Below are 13037 nucleotides of genomic sequence, written 5' to 3'. Positions count from 1 at the left end.
ATCAACTCTTTATGACATTTACACATACTACAATTTTATTTCGTCAACTTGCATTTCGTTATGTTTACTTTTCATGACAATCTTAGTTTTTATTAACTGATGTGAAAAGCTCATGCCATACTGTGCGCACTCTTCTACATTATGTCGATTCACTATTACGTTATGCGAACGCGGGTATCCTCGGCCTTTATATGAGCATAACGTATTTTCCGCGTTCCGCAAGCACTAAAATGGCGGGAAAGAAAACTGTCGTAGAAGAGATTCTCAGCGATTTCGGAATGACATCTTTAAATGAAAACTTTAAGCGACAAATGATTGAAAATCTTGAAACATGCAAAGCCTTAACACTGCGACTGTGAATTAAAGTCACGTCGAAATTCAATGGTGTTTACTTTAATCTGATAATTACGGAAGCCCATTGGTGCCACGTATGAAAAATATTTTGTCTGGCGGCCACTTATATATCTGGCGGCCGCCACATAATTTATATGGCGGCCGCCACATAAATTATTTTGCAAAAGGTGAGTGTTATTGGGTTAAGAAGATGGATGTTGACACAACCGCTGCTTATTGATAAAAAAGTAAATGATAAAAAACGAATTCTGAAATATTGGAACACCATTCTTGGAAATCCAAAATGCAAAACTTCATTTAATTCTCAACCAATCATAGCTTACAGCAAACACCATGATTTATGTCCGTGACCCCTGATGGGGCTTCTTAATAATCGAAACACTCTACAAATACTTGCATAATTCAAACCAAATATTAATCTGCTCTATGCAAAAACATATCTATCAGAAGTGTGGATTGGAGTGTTGGTTCATAATAAATCTCTTACAAGTTTGGTTGATTGATGTTGCTATTATAATTTTTACACTGTATCCACCTCTTAAACCACACATTAACACATGCGCGCGATTCAGGAAGCCAGGTGTTATCTGGCGGCCGCCATATAAATTATGTGGCGGCCGCCAGATATATAAGTGGCGGCCGCCAGATAAATATTTGGCGGCCGCCAATTAAATAAGTGGCGGCCGTAAGATAAATCATGTGGCGGCCGCCAGATGTTATATAGCGCCCGCCAGATAAATTATGTGGCGGCCGCCAGAAAAATATGTGGCGGCCGCCAGATATTATATAGCGGCCGCCAGAAAAACTATGTGGCGGCCGCCATATATTAAGTGGCGGCCGCCAGATATATAAGTGGCGGCCGCCAAATAATAAGTGGCGACCGCCACATAATTTTGTGGCGGCCGCCAGATATACAAGTGGCGGCCGCCAAATAATATGTGGCGGCCGCCAGTTAAAATATTTTTCGTACGTGGCACCAATGGGCTTCCGTAGATAATTAAATACCGGTAAATCAAATATTATAAGTCGTGCAGCAATCATTTTTTTCTTTTTATTTTGAATTGTTTTTTTTTTTTTTTTTTTTTTTTATAAAAGTCTTAAACTTTGTAGGACATTGCATTAGTTTCACATTAAGTTTAGCTGAATTAAGTTGAAAACTTTTTTCTATAAAACTATAAAGTCTGAGAGCTTCTCCGCTTTCCGCCCTTGGTCTCCAACCATATACCGCCCCCCTTCCTTGTTCAAGATTCCCATATCTGCCACTGATATGTGCCCATGCATGCTTACTAAGGCATATTCAATTGATTTAGATGAGCGACTGGTAGATTTTTGTAATAGAATTCTGGCCCTGGAATGATTAAAAAAAATTACTAACTCCAGTGACGTAGCATCATTTTTTTGAAAGAGGAGGTCAGCCAGTAAAAAAAATCATCTATCCGAAAAAACTAGACAAGCCAAGAGAAAAAATGTCCAAGCCCGAAAATCCTATTTCGGGGAGAGTGGTCCAACTTCAATCAATCCTATTTTTTTCCAGCTATATTATATTACCCTTAGTGGACTATATTTCAACAAGAAGTGGGGGGGGGGGGGCTGTACAGTTTCAATGAACATTACATTTTCTATAGTAAAGTTATGTCTGGGAAAAGAGGGGGGTTGATATTATGTGCCTGTAATTTGTCCTAATCAATCACGACCCCCCCCCTTCTTACCAGTCATTAAAACACGGTCGTCAACATTTATTATATACTAGATATACAGCTTTGAGATAATGTAAATGTATTTTTGCATCAGGTAATGAACTTGGAATCCACATGATAAAGAGTTAACACAATATAAAGATATTTTTAAATCACATAAGAAAGAGTTGGCATAACGTTATAATATATCCACATCACGGTATGGAGTTTTGACATAATGTAATAAAGTGTTGATATAATATAAAGATATGTTCACATTATGTTATACACTTTTTACACCACGTAATAAAGCACTGACATAAAGGTAAGATGTGTTCACCTCACATCATGATGCCCTCGCCGTAAAATAAAGATAAATCCATATCACGTAATAATACTTTGATACAGTAGAAATATACACTCTCAAAAAGGAATGGGCTTTTGACTTCATGTGATGATAAGTTTAATTATAAAACACAATTTACTTGACGTAATGCAATTTTGACCTCACATATTAAAGAAATGAAATGATGTAAAGAAACATTCATTTCACATAATAAAGTTTTAACACAATGTAAACACATTATCACTTCACATAGTGAATTTTTTACTTCAAGTTATGAAGTGCTGACATAATGAAAGGATGTATTTACTTCATGTAATGCAGCATTGACATGATGTTAAGATATATTTTCATCATCCCATAAAAAATGGACATAACGTAAAGATATGTTCACATCACGTAATGATAAATTGACGTAATAAATGCATAGTTGTATGCTATAAGGCAGTGATGGCGTTCCATACCTTCATCTTATAATATTTTTACAATATTTGCACACCACCATGGTGAAATTGGTTTCATCTTTTTATTATACTCATTAATGAGAAGCTAATATGGCTTTTTTACAAGTGAAAATGAATCAGTCTTAAGATAACTAAGTCAATTCTTATCAAATATTGTATATGATGTTTGAACATTACTACATTGTTACTTTTTATAAATTATAGCTAAGCTATTTTTGCCTATCTACATTAGACATGAGGAGGAATGCAACCTTTCATTAATTTTAGATATTTTACTAGAATTCATGCATTCCTGAAGCATCGTCCCTTGATGTCTTTTGTAGACTGGCAACCATTAATAGACCTTTATCTTTTAATATGTGGTAGTTGTACTTTTTATATTTTTAAGATATGTATTTTAAATTGTACACATTATTCTCATTCTTTATTTTATTCATTCAGTCATTCACTCATTCATTCAGCGCTGCGCAATGCGATTTACTAACACTCTATGTTGTCTTGTTCAGTGTCTGTTATAAACCTAAACACCCCTATTTAGTTAATGTTGTATTCCAGGTAGACTACCAGGTAATGTTGTGAATGGGTTATTCCATTATGTAGTGGGACATTGATTTCTATTGGTCAGTGTGGTTGATTGGTTTTAAGGTAGAATTGGCGGGAATTACTATAATGATTTCCCTTATTCTGAAAACTGGTTTCTGAAGGGTGTACCTGTATATAGTGATAAATAAGATTTCATAGTGTTGGAGACACCACCCTTATTCCTGTAAGTAATTTAATAAATATTAAACTACTAAATAGGTATCTAAATAATTTCTTTATGAATGAGAAATCTAAATAATTCATTTTAATCTAAACTTGCTAAATAAAGTGTGAGTGTGAGTGTGTGTAAGGAATGTATATAAAGATTGATAAAGAACTATAAAAGCAAGTTAACCATTTTAATCTATTCTTGCATCCTAAATAAGGGATTTGAGAGTTTGTTATAATTTTTATGTATTGTTAATTAGGTCAGATATTTGAAGTACGTCAGATTGGTTAATAGGAGTAGGAATTCACCTTATTCCATAAATGGGTATGTGTTGATGTAGATTACAAAGGTGTATGTATTGATCAGATTGATTAATGTAAATATTGTTTATAAATAGCATATTTCTATGAATTAGAAGTAAAGTTTAAAGAGATAATTAAACTGAGTGAAGTTTGACCTAATTATTTTAAACGGTATAAATGAATTATAAATGATTGTGTTAAAGATGTGATTATCTGTTTGTATTGTCTTTGTATTGTTTTGTGTGTGTGTGTGCTTATATGTTACTGTTATTGTAGGGTTGATTTGATCCTATTCTGATTCTATCCTGTACCAAAATAAATCGGATCCACACCCTGAACCATCTTGTTGTTTCATACTAAACAAGAACCGGTTACAAAAAATGGCGCCCAACAGCATTAGACAACCGATTGGTGGCCGATGACTACTACCGACTACTACTCACTATTCCCGGAAGTAACATTCCTGGAGTGCGGCGGACAGGTGGATGTGTTTATGTGTATCGTGCACGTGTTCTGTGTATTCGTTCCATGTGATGTGAACTGTGACGCATGTGTTGTGTTTAAATGTACGTACAGTCCGTGTGATTACAGAACCATGGATCACAAAAATCGCCAGCTGGTAAGACTGTTTGTATTTGATACTTTATGAGCTCAAACTTTCGTGCGTGAAACTGCAGTGACAGTATTACCCAGTCACGTGATTGACATCAGCTGATTCTATATTTAGAGTAACGAGGTCATTTTGCTTTAGCTGTTTATTTTGCATTTGTGTTTATTATTTGTGTGTCTTGGTCATAATTATTTTTTTTGTGGTTGTTTATTATTTGAAAGAAAGTTGAGAGCGGGTTGAGAAAGTGTAAATATTACTCTAAACGTAAAGGTTTAAATTTTCCAATTATATCCGGAATTAAACTTTCGCCTTAAACTACATTTTATTATCTGCCCTTGACATTCCTTAGCCATACCATATCCGGTGTAAACAAAACCACGTTGTCTTGAAAGAAAAGAGTATTTCATTCATTGATCCCTCACTGCAGTGGTATTATTTGAAGGTTTGTTCGTCTAGTTCTTAGTCAAAGGTTGACATTTGATTATTTGTTGCATTAAACTAGATTTAAATCCAAACTTTGCAGTTTTTATAAAAATGTAGGTCAAATACTCAAGTAATTTTCCTCAGTCAACAACATTGAAATATTTTTGTCTTGTCTTGTGTGTTTACTAAACTTGCGCTTGCTTACTGCGATCATTCATTAGTAGTCACTCATCATCACTATTAAGTAAGAGATTACATACATAGAATCATGATGGTTTAAAGTAGTTAATTTTTTTTTCTGCCAAGTTCAATACTTTAGCAAAAGTGCTGTAGAAGTATAGTAGCAGAGACAACTTATGTGATGGACCTTAGGTAAGAAACACTGAGAGAAGTTTGTCTGTGGTCATTGATATCCGTCATTTGGTTATTTATTTCCACAGAGTTTGTAAACTCGCAGTTCATATTCATTCTTACTGTTACAAATACTGTGATTGACATTCCAGTTCATAATTTAATTTCTGACTTTAAATTTTTTTTTTCTTCAATTTCAGCTATTTTCGTGTCGGTTTCTGTATAATAACAATAGTACGTGTCGGTTTCTTGTATTTAGCGTGTCGGTTTCTTAAACTTACTGTTAGTTTAATTCATTTAGACTTAGTTACTTAGTCTTAGTTGGTTACTTAGTGTTAATTAGTTACTTAATTAGTTACTTAATTAGTCTTAGAATTAATTAGTAGATTTTTTTTTTCTTTTGAATTTCACTTAGAATTTTGCTGACATTTTTTTATTTTGTTCATTGATAAAATAATTAATTACTGAAATTATTTATTGAAATTTGCATTTCAGGAACTTCTATTTCATTGCTATTTTGATAATATTTTTTTCAGATTACATAGTAACTTTGTTTAGTAGATTTTGATAGTATTTATTTAATTTATTCTTCAAATTCTTTTGCAGGTAAACTTTAGAGATTAATTAGATATAGAGATTAATTAGATTACAGCAATTAATTATTGGACATTAGATAGTGTAGTTAGAAATTTAGGATACATTACAGTTTGATAGTTACTCTTGATCAACAACAGGAATAGATTTAGTTTATTAGTTATTTATTAGTTATAAGTTACTTATTTAAGTTAGAAATATTTTTTTCCTTAGAAATATTTATTTACTTTGAATAGATTAGCATATATTATTTAGGTAAAAGTGGTACTCGCAGTGTAATCATGTTAAACCCGGAAGGTCAGGATACTATGACGGATGAGGAACTGAAGGAAATAGCAAATGCGTTCAAAGAGCTAGGTGTAAAACCCAAAGCTAAAACTGCAAAGGATCTCAAAGCATGGATGGTGAGCTATGCCCATTGGACGACACCAAAGATGTCTCAAGGAGAATATTCGCACTCTCAATTCGAGGAAACAAGTGAAAAGCACCACATTATTAACAATCCACCTAAACTACCAGTGTTTTCAGGTGATAAGAAGGGTGACACTACCTACGACCTGTGGCGCTACGAGGTTGAGTGTTTGAGGAAAGATGATGTAAAGGACTCAACTCTACTACAGAGTATAAGACGCTCACTGAGAGGAGGTGCAGCTCGAGTTCTGATGAGGCTGGGAACAGATGCACACATTGTAGATATTCTACACAGATTTGATAGTGTATATGGTACTGTGGATGATGATGAAAATCTACTTTCCCAGTTTTATAGTGCAACACAAAAGGAAAATGAGGATGTTTCTGAATGGAGTTGCCGTCTGGAAGACTTATTGAACAAAGTGATACAGAATGGAGAAATTTCACCAACAAAAACAGACCAGATGTTAAGAAACATGTTTTGGAATGGGCTCACAGAAAACTTGAAAGACATTACAGGGCATATTTTTAAACAATGTACAGATTTTAACGAGCTTAGAAAGGCGATAAGGAAAGTCGAACAGGATAAGTTAAGGAGAAAAGAAGGAAAGAAAGCTACAATACAACAAACAACTGCAAGTAACACACAAATGGATGAGCTAAAAGCCATGATTCAGAAGATGGACACAAAGATGAACCAAATGAAGGATGATATAAATGACGTTAGAAGTAAGTATCAGATGCAGCCTTCTGTGACAAGGCAATATGGTCAAGGATATGTATCTAGAGGAGGAGGTCAGTATTCAGGCTTTCCATCTAGAGGAAGAGGTCAGTATTCAGGCTTTCCATCTAGAGGAAGAGGTCAGTATTCAGGATTTGCGTCAAGAGGAAGAGGATATTACGAAGAAAGAAACATTGACAGATACGGAGTCAATAGTAATGATTCAGAGTCTGAACAAGTACCTGTAGACCCACAGAATAGAAACAAGGATGAAGGAGATATAGTGTGCTACAGATGTGGTCAGTTAGGACATTTAAGTTATGGATGTAGAGTCAAACTGGACCACCGACGTTTAAACTATACCAGGCCTGCTTCGAGACGCGGACGGTAGGCCAGAGTAATAAAGAGCGTCACAAAAGAGGAATTATTGGAGATCCGACAGAAGTTGAGCTGACTGTAAATGGTATTAAAACACATGCTTTGTTGGACACTGGATCAACAGTTTCAACAATTTGCCAGTCCTTTTATGATGAATTTTTACAAGATGTCAATATTCAGAGTATCCAAGAAACATTTCAACTCCATTGTGCAGATGGAAGTCATTTACCGTACAAAGGAGTCGTAGATTTACAGATATCATCACCAGGATTGGAAAATAATACAGAGCATTCTGGATGTTTTCTTCTCGTAGATGATACCAACTACCATAGGAATGTTCCAGTACTCTTAGGGACCAATATTCTTAACATGATAATGGATGGTTGTAAGGAGACTCATGGTGAGCGGTTCCTACAGAAGACGGATCTTCACACTACTTGGTACTCAACATTTAGATGTTTGACAGTCCGAGAGAAAGAGTTACTCAAAAATGGCTACAGGATAGGAGTCATCAAATCTGCTGAGAGGGAGCCAGTAACTATCCCACCAAACTGTGAAGTGACCATTGAGGGATTTACTGATAAGATAGTTCCCTACCATCAGACAGTTGCTCTTATACAGGCCACTCAGAGATCAGCCATACCAAAGGACTTGGATATAATTCCAAAGATTATAGACTTTGATTATCAGACGCGAGAACCAGTTACAGTAGCAGTCAGCAATGTGACAACAAGAACAGTCAGGATTCAGCCAAATTCTATTATAGCTGAAATTCAGCCAGTAACTATTCAAGAATTATCAGAGCAATCAACACCTGAGAGTACATTAGAGAAAGAAGCATTCAATATTGCTGAAGACAACTTAAGCAGAGACCAATACTTAGAAGCACAAGAAATGATCAACAGAAACAAGGACATGTTCTCGAAGGGAGATACAGATATTGGGCATGTTACAACAGTGAAACACAAGATAGAATTAACAGATGAAATGCCATTCAAGCAACGACACAGACGTATTCCACCAAACATGTATAAAGAAGTTAGGGACCATCTACAGCAACTTATGGAAGCAGGAGTGATACGACGATCCAAATCACCCTTCTCCAGCAACGTTGTACTAGTTAGAAAGAAGAATGGAGAGTTGAGGATGTGCGTAGACTATAGACAGCTTAACAACAAAACGAAGAAAGATGCATACGCCCTTCCCCGAATAGAAGATATTTTAGACAGCTTATCGGGAAATTCTTACTTTACTGTATTGGACGCTAAATCGGGTTACCACCAAATAGAAATCGAGGAAAGTCAAAAAGAGAGAACAGCATTTACGGTAGGCCCACTAGGTTTTTATGAATACAACCGAATGCCATTTGGATTATCGAACAGCCCGGCAACATACCAACGCCTAATGGAAGACTGCCTCGGTGATTTGCATCTGAACATCTGTTTTATATTTCTAGACGACATCATCATTTTCTCTAGGACATTCGAAGAACATCTGAATCGACTACAACAAGTTTTTGACAAGCTGAGAGATGCAGGGCTGAAATTATCACAGAAAAAATGTACATTCTTCCAGAAACGAGTAAAGTATGTAGGACATATCGTATCCAACAACGGCATCGAGACAGACCCAGAGAAAACAAGTAAAGTTATCAACTGGCCAACCCCAACAACACCAGAGGAAGTTAGGAAGTTCTTAGGATTTGTTGGCTATTATCGTAAATTTATTAAGAACTTCAGTAAGATCGCTAAGCCATTATGCCAGTTAATGCCAAACCCAACAGAGACCAAGAAAACGGTTAAGAAAAGTTTAACCAAGAGGAAGTGGAGATGGGGCACAGAAGAACAAGACGCTTTTGACCATCTGAAAGAAGCATTGATATCACCCCCGATCCTAGGCTATGCTGATTACAACATCCCGTTTGAACTCCACACTGATGCAAGCCATCACGGACTAGGGGCAGTACTTTATCAAGAACAGAATGGAAAGAAGAGAGTAATCAGTTATGCAAGTAGAGGGCTTACCAAGGCAGAAAAGAATTACCCTGCCCACAAATTAGAATTTTTAGCATTAAAATGGGCAGTGTGTGACAAGTTCAAGGATTATTTGTTAGGAAGCAAGACGAAAGTGCTAACAGATAACAATCCACTCACTTACATTCTAACTTCTGCTAAATTAGATTCCACAGGGCACAGATGGTTAGCCGCCTTAGCAAATTTTGATCTAGAAATCCAGTATAGACCAGGCAGAAACAACTCAGATGCAGATGGACTCTCTAGACTTACTAATTCTGAAATTCAAACTTCTTCTATTTCTACAGATTCTTTCAAAGCCTTATGTCATTCCATAGAAGTCCAGGTTCCATATGTAGAGAATTTTTCTTTAGATTTAGGTATTTTGAATCAGATTAATTCTCCTTCAGGTAATTTTCAGTTTCAGGCAATCAACTGGGAGACATCTCAGCACAGAGACCCTATACTGAGGAACTGGATACAGCATGTTAGATCAGGAAGGAAGCCAAGAATGGATGAATTGCCACCTACTCATCATTCATTAGCATTAATCAGAAACTTTCATTCTTTTATTTTAGAAGATGGAGTGCTGGAGAGAAAAGTGGAAATAGATGGAGCCACTAGGAAGCAGCTAGTAGTACCCGTCGATTTGATTCCAGTCATCCTTAAGAGTCTACACAATGACTTTGGTCATCCAGGTAGAGATCGGCTTATTTCCCTTGTCAAAGACCGTTTTTACTGGAATGGGCAGAATCAAGATATCGACTTATGGATTAAGAGATGTCACAGATGTCTTAGAAGAAAGGTTCCTACCAACCAGCGAGCACCTCTTATTCCAATCCGGACATCGTATCCACTGGAATTGGTCTGTATGGACTTCCTCACATTAGAGCCATCCAAAGGAGGTTTTCATCATATCTTAATCATAACAGACCACTTTACAAGGTTTGCCCAGACCATACCAACCAAAAACCAGACGGCGAAAACAACAGCCGAAGCCTTATACCAAAACTTCATCACCAAGTATGGATTTCCAACCAGGGTACACAGCGACCAAGGAGCAAACTTTGACGGAAATATTATTAAAGAACTGTGTCAGATTACAGGTATGAAGAAGTCCCGAACAACACCGTACCATCCCATGGGGAACGGGATGTGTGAACGATTTAATCGTACACTCTTAGATATGCTTGGTACACTACAGCCATCCCAGAAATCCAACTGGAAGATGTATTTGTCACCATTAGTACAGGCATACAATAGCACCAGACATGAAAGTACCGGACAGTCCCCACATTTCCTGATGTTCGGAAGAGAGCCCCGATTGCCAGTAGATTTAGCTTTTGGGCTGAACAACAGTGAAGGCAAGTCACTAACAAAATATGTAGCTGATTTAAGAACCAGAATGAGTGCAGCATACAAGTTGGCTATGGATTCAGCAGAGAAAGCTAGGAGGAAACAGGGTAAGTACTATGATTTAAAGGTACGGGGTGCAAATTTACAGGTTGGCGACAGAGTTCTGGTTAAAGTTTTGACATTCGATGGAAAGCACAAGATAGCGGATAGATGGGAAGAAGAGCCCTATTTGATTCACAACCAGCCAAATCCTGATATCCCAGTCTTTGTGGTGAAGAGGGAAGATGGCATTGGAAGAACTAAGACTCTTCATAGGAATCTATTACTGCCGATTGGATGCATCGACCCAGATGAGCAGGAAAAGATTATCAGTAGACCAAAACCGAAACCCAGGAAAAAGAAGCCGCAGTCGCAGAACACATCAAGAGTAGAAACAGATCAAGCTAGAGAGGAACATGTAGTAGAAGAAAGTTCCAGTGACTCGGAAGTTGACTATTATTTTAAGGTACCGGTACCACCAGCTAGAAAAGCTCCAGCTGATGACCCACATGTTATCACTACTGAGGGAGCTGAGGAAGCTGAAGCAGCTGAAGAAGCTGAGAGAGTAGAGGAGCAGAGGCCTGAGCCAGAGAGGGTAGCCCGGGAAGACCCTGTACCCCAGGTGGAAGAGGGTAATGGCTCTGAGCCAAGTGAGAATACAGAGAGAGTATTAAGGAGATCAAGGAGAGAGAAAAGACCACCAAAACGGTTAAAGGAGTATCAAGTTTACCAAGTAAGTACTGATGACAGGAGTAAGAGTAAAGTAGATATCCTTAGACAAATGTTGGAGGATACTGATGTTCCAGAGGAACGGTTGATCTTATTGAGAGGTCTGATGGACCTGATTACCAAACTTTAGTACAACTATGTTTTTATGACTTTACTGTATATAGCAGATTATGATGTTACGCTGAGATTAATTAAATGACAGGGACGTCATTTCTCAAGCGGGGGGAGTTTGTGGTAGTTGTACTTTTTATATTTTTAAGATATGTATTTTAAATTGTACACATTATTCTCATTCTTTATTTTATTCATTCAGTCATTCACTCATTCATTCAGCGCTGCGCAATGCGATTTACTAACACTCTATGTTGTCTTGTTCAGTGTCTGTTATAAACCTAAACACCCCTATTTAGTTAATGTTGTATTCCAGGTAGACTACCAGGTAATGTTGTGAATGGGTTATTCCATTATGTAGTGGGACATTGATTTCTATTGGTCAGTGTGGTTGATTGGTTTTAAGGTAGAATTGGCGGGAATTACTATAATGATTTCCCTTATTCTGAAAACTGGTTTCTGAAGGGTGTACATGTATATAGTGATAAATAAGATTTCATAGTGTTGGAGACACCACCCTTATTCCTGTAAGTAATTTAATAAATATTAAATTACTAAACAAGTATCTAAATAATTTCTTTATGAATGAGAAATCTAAATAATTCATTTTAATCTAAACTTGCTAAATAAAGTGTGAGTGTGTGTAAGGAATGTATATAAAGATTGATAAAGAACTATAAAAGCAAGTTAACCATTTTAATCTATTCTTGCATCCTAAATAAGGGATTTGAGAGTTTGTTATAATTTTTATGTATTGTTAATTAGGTCAGATATTTGAAGTACGTCAGATTGGTTAATAGGAGTAGGAATTCACCTTATTCCATAAATGGGTATGTGTTGATGTAGATTACAAAGGTGTATGTATTGATCAGATTGATTAATGTAAATATTGTTTATAAATAGCATATTTCTATGAATTAGAAGTAAAGTTTAAAGAGATAATTAAACTGAGTGAAGTTTGACCTAATTATTTTAAACGGTATAAATGAATTATAAATGATTGTGTTAAAGATGTGATTATCTGTTTGTATTGTCTTTGTATTGTTTTGTGTGTGTGTGCTTATATGTTACTGTTATTGTAGGGTTGATTTGATCCTATTCTGATTCTATCCTGTACCAAAATAAATCGGATCCACACCCTGAACCATCTTGTTGTTTCATACTAAACAAGAACCGGTTACAAATACATTTACAATATCTGCACACCATCATGTTAATATTGGTTTAATCTTTTTATTATGTTCAATAATGAAAAGTTAAAATGGCTTTCTACAAATGAAAATGAGTAAATCTTAAGATTACAAACTCAGTTCATATCGAAAAATATTGTATATGATTTTTGAATATTACTATATTGTATTTACAATATTTGCATACCACCATGGTAAATTGGTTTAATGTTTCATTATGTA

The sequence above is a fragment of the Saccostrea cucullata genome, unplaced genomic scaffold (assembly GCF_032062105.1).
Source record: "Saccostrea cucullata isolate Sc308-1 unplaced genomic scaffold, CSIRO_AGI_Scuc_v1 ctg384, whole genome shotgun sequence".
NCBI lineage: Eukaryota > Metazoa > Mollusca > Bivalvia > Ostreida > Ostreidae > Saccostrea > Saccostrea cuccullata.
Note: the sequence above shows the minus strand (reverse complement) of the source record.